We start from the raw sequence: 4,577 nt of genomic DNA, 5'->3' as shown, positions 1-4,577 counted from the left end.
CTATCTGAACCTTTATTCATGTGTTATTTATTTTTGTGCCAGTAACAGGGTTTGAACTCAGGCCTTATGCTCTTGCTTTTCTTTTTTGCTTAACACTGGCATTCTACCACTTGAACTGCATGTCCACTTCTGGCTCTGTGTGTGTGTGTATGTGTGTGTGTGTGTGTACTGGGGCTTGAACTCAGGGTCAGGGAGTTAGTTGTTCTTCAGCTTTTGTGCTCAAGTCTGGCACTCTACCACTTGAGCAAGCTAGCTGTCTTTGTCCCTCCTACTTGCATTGTTGGCTTGCTAGGGGTCCTGTCAGGTGCATGCTGCTGTTTCCTCCAACCAGTTCCTAAGAAAGGGAAGGCCTCCTGTCTACACTGAAGTGAATTGCTTGGTTTGTCTTCCTGTTTATTTAGTTATTTTTTGTGGTGGTACTGGGGTTTGAACTCAGGGTCTCATGCTTGCTTACCTGATGCTCTGCTGCTTGAGCTATTCCTCCAATCCTGACTTTTGCTAGATAGTTTGCAGATGGAATCGCACTGACTTTCCTGCCTGGGCTGGCTTCAAACTCTGAATCTCAGTCATCTGGGGAGCTAGGATTATAGGTATGAGCCTCTGGCACCCAGATTCTTTTCTTTCTTTCTCCTTTTTTTTTTTTTGGCAGTTCTGGGTTTGAACTCAGTGCCTTCAGTTTGCTAGGTAGGTACTCTACCACTTGAGCCACATCTCTCTTCCTTCCTTTCTTTCCTTCCTCCCTCCCCTTCCTTTTTTTTTATTTTTCTCTGTGTCAGTACTGGGGCTGGAACTCAGGGTCTGGGCACTATACCATCGCTATTTTTCTCAAGGCTGGTGCTCTACCACTTGAGCCATACCTCTACTTGTGGGTTTTGCTGGTTAGCTGGAGATAAGAGTCTGATAGACTTTTCTTCCTAGACAGGCTTTGACTGTGGCCCAAACATCTCAGCCTTTTGCCTTCTTTTTTCTTCTGTTTTGTTTTTTGAGACCGGTCTCCTTATGTCACCCAGAATGACCTTGAACTCTCAATCTCCTGCCTCAGCCTCCTGAGTGCTAAGATGACTAACCTCTGACTTTATCAGCTTTTCCTTGGTGTCCAGGGCCTAAGTGGCAGAGCAAGGACTTATACTTAGTCTTCTGGCTCCCCAATCAGTGCTCTTACTCTGTATAGCCTTTTCCTGGAAGCAGATCACTCTGGCCTGCTTCTGGGCTTCTGCCTGGGCCTGGAGGCTCATGTGCTTTCACTGGAGGCCCCGGCAGGGCAGCGAACCATCTGGAGTTCACCAGACCTCTCACTGCTCTCCACAGAACAGAGCCTCCCCATGCCTCCCAGCTCCCCATCTCTCCCTTGGGAGAGAAAGAATGAACCTCCCCTGGTCCCCCATTTCAGTACGGCCTTCTGTTCCCTCCAGATAGAGCACAATACAATTGATTAGGCTTCTGCTTTCTCAATTTCAATCACATCCTCGCCCTGCCTCCCTGAGATTACAGGCGGGTCACCTTGATTGCGGTTAGCACCGCTCACGAAACTCTTCAGTAGTGTACAAAACCATCTCTCGCCTCATTCACTCCCCCACCTGGCTCCTCTCCTCTGCCATGCACGGGTTTCACTGGCTTGAGACTCAGAGGGCAATGTTATCTCCAAGTTCATGCTGGGGGAGGAGGACACCTAATTGACTAATGTTGGGTGTTTCGCATGCATCGTCTAATTTGATCCTCTCGGCAGGGCAGAAGTGAGATTGTCACCATTTTACAAAATAGAGACACACTCAAGGTCATTCAACTAGATGATAGAGCCAGGATTTGAATTTAGAGTCTTTTTGTTGTTGGTGGTGGTGGTAGTAGGGCTTGAATTCAGGGCCTGGGTACTATCCCTGAACTATTTATTTATTGCTCCAGGCTAGTTAGTGCTCTATCACTTTAAGCCACAGCTCCACTTCCAGGTTTCTGGTGGTTAATTGGAGATAAGAGTCTCATGGCCTTTCCTGCCCAGGCTGGCTTTGAATCACAATCCTCAGATCCCAGCTTCCTATGCAGCTAGGATTACAGGCATGAGCCACAGGTGCCTGGCTGAACTCAGAATCCTATGCAGCTCACTCTGTCAGTCCCCTGACCGAGCAGTGGAAGTATAATACTGCATGATGAGCTGGTTGCTGGTGGATCACTCCTGTAATCCTAGCTACCTCAGGAGGCTACAATAATCATTTTGTACAGTTGCTGCTGTCTTCTATGGGCTGGTCCTGTTCATGGAGCAAGAGTAGAACAGAAAACAATTAGAACACTTGAAATCAAGGTCAGTCTGTAAGCTCAGGAAGATTTATTATTATTATTTTTTTTTTTTTAGTATGTGAAAACCTGAGGAAATAACCAGAGTAAAGTCATCTCTGAATAGCATATGCAAAGGCCCAGGAGATATGGCAGAACAATACCCATTCAGACAAGTACAAATAATTATGTACAGGAAGGCCAAGGGTGTAAATGAGGCAGAGAAGGTTGAAGTTACAAGTGTCCAAAATGGTCCAGCAGTGATGTTCATACTCTCTCTAGTGGAAGCTCTGGGCACTACAGTCAAAAGTGCAAGAAACTTTCAGGGATAGGGTGGCGGATAGGAGGTGGCCCTTTAGAACCTTCTCATCCCAGAATAAGGGATGAGGCACAATTCCTACTCTCACAGAGACAAGTTACTGGTGATGAGAGAATTAGTGGATAGACATAGACACAACAGAAATGATAATTCAAGTTGTGTGGCCAAAGGGGAAGAGGAATATTAACTCAGCTGGACAGGGCTCAGTTGGGAAGGCTCCTCAGAGGAGGTGTTGCTTTGCTAGGGACAATTAAAAAAAAAAAAAAAAGAAGAGAGCCAGGCGCTGGTGGCTCATGCCTGTAATCCTAGCTACTCAGGAGGCTGAGATCTGAGGAGTGCTGTTCAAAGCCAGCCCGGGGAAGAAAAGTCAGTGAGACTCTTGTCTCCAATTAACCAGAAAACCAGAAGTGGCACTCTGGCTCAAGTGGTAGAGCGCTTGCCTTGAGCTGAAGAGTTCAGGGACAGAGCCCATGCACAGAGTTCAGACCCCATGACTGACAAAAAAAAAAAAAAAAAAAGAATTTACTTGGTAATAAAAGTCTAGACAAGTTCTAGGCATGGTGGAAATTGCATATGCCATCATTCAGGAGGCTGAGATAGGAGGATTTCAAGTTTAAGGTGAAATTAGGCTACATAGTGAGACCCCCATCTCCAAAAAGAAAAAAGAAAAGCGAAGAACCAGTATTTCATACTTGTAATCCCAATCCTAACTATTCAGCAGGCTGAGATCTGGAGGGTCACCGTTTGAAGCCAACCAGGGCAGAAAAAGCTGCTAGATTCCATCTCTAATTAACCAGCCAAAAGCAGTGCTAGAAGTATGCATGCCTCAAGTGGTAGAGTGCTAGCCAAATAAGCAAGCTGAGCAAGTGTAAGGCCCTGAGTTCAAATCCCATTGTCACCAAAATAAATAAATATTTAAAAATCAAGAGACAGACATTCCAGACTGGATTGAATTAAGCGAGTTCAGAAGGCAGGAAATGGAACTACAGGGCGCTCCCCATGCTGATGACTGGAGTATTAAATGTGAGCGTGGTTAATGGGTAAAATGAGGATGATGAGGCAGGCGGAGCTCTGGTGCAGTATGTACTTGGCTGAGATTCTAAGCCCTGGGCAATAGGAAGCCTCTGCAGGGCTTTGAGCAGAGAGTAACAAGGTCACATTCACTTCTCAGAAGGAACCTTCTGGGTAACCAAGGTGGAAGAAAGATGAGAGAAGTGGCAGGAGCGGGACACCCCTTTGAACACAAAGAAACACACCAGTCACGCTCCTTGCCTTTAAACCCAGCACATCAAGACGCTTGATGACACTGAAAGACGAGTCTGAGGGGTCCCGGCTGAGCACACACACAACCATGTACTTACCATACGATCAGATTTATAACGTCAGTCCACAAAGACACAGCTACCCCTAGAGACAGGCAGAGAGCCACAGGGGAATTCACACACACACACACACACACACACACACACACACACACACACACACACACACACACAGAGTGTGGCTGTCAAGGGCCCAACCCTGCTCACCCCCCCCCCCCCCCCATCTTCCCCAGGTCCCTCACCACCTCTGGCAGGAACAAAGCTGACCTTTGCCCTGTGGCCTCTGGCCTCTCCTCCCACACCCCCTGCCCCAGAGGGAGGAGCTGTTTGAAGTCTGGACTGCAGCTGGGGTTTCCTGTTGCCTGGAGGAATGTGGGAGGAATTGTGCAGGGGAGGGAGCAGCGGCCCAGGAGGAGGGCTAATGGGGGCCTGAGGGCCTTGGTCTCCTCTGTACCACAGTGAGGAGGGCTTCCTGCTTTCCTGGTCTCTTGGGCCTCGGCTCTGAGGGCTTTTTTTTCCATCCAAAAGAGGGCAAACAGGCCTGTAGTGGTTCCTGTCTTGTTCTCGGATCTGCAGCTCGATGGTTTAGAACAAACCTGAAATCTCTCAGGCTCAGTCTCCCTTCCCATGGGCTCTAGAAACCAGCACCTTCCCTGAAGCAACTCCAAGAG

Source organism: Dipodomys spectabilis, unplaced genomic scaffold (genome assembly GCF_019054845.1).
Source record: "Dipodomys spectabilis isolate Male_0828 unplaced genomic scaffold, ASM1905484v1 ptg000118l, whole genome shotgun sequence".
NCBI classification, from domain to species: Eukaryota; Metazoa; Chordata; class Mammalia; order Rodentia; family Heteromyidae; genus Dipodomys; species Dipodomys spectabilis.
Note: the sequence above shows the minus strand (reverse complement) of the source record.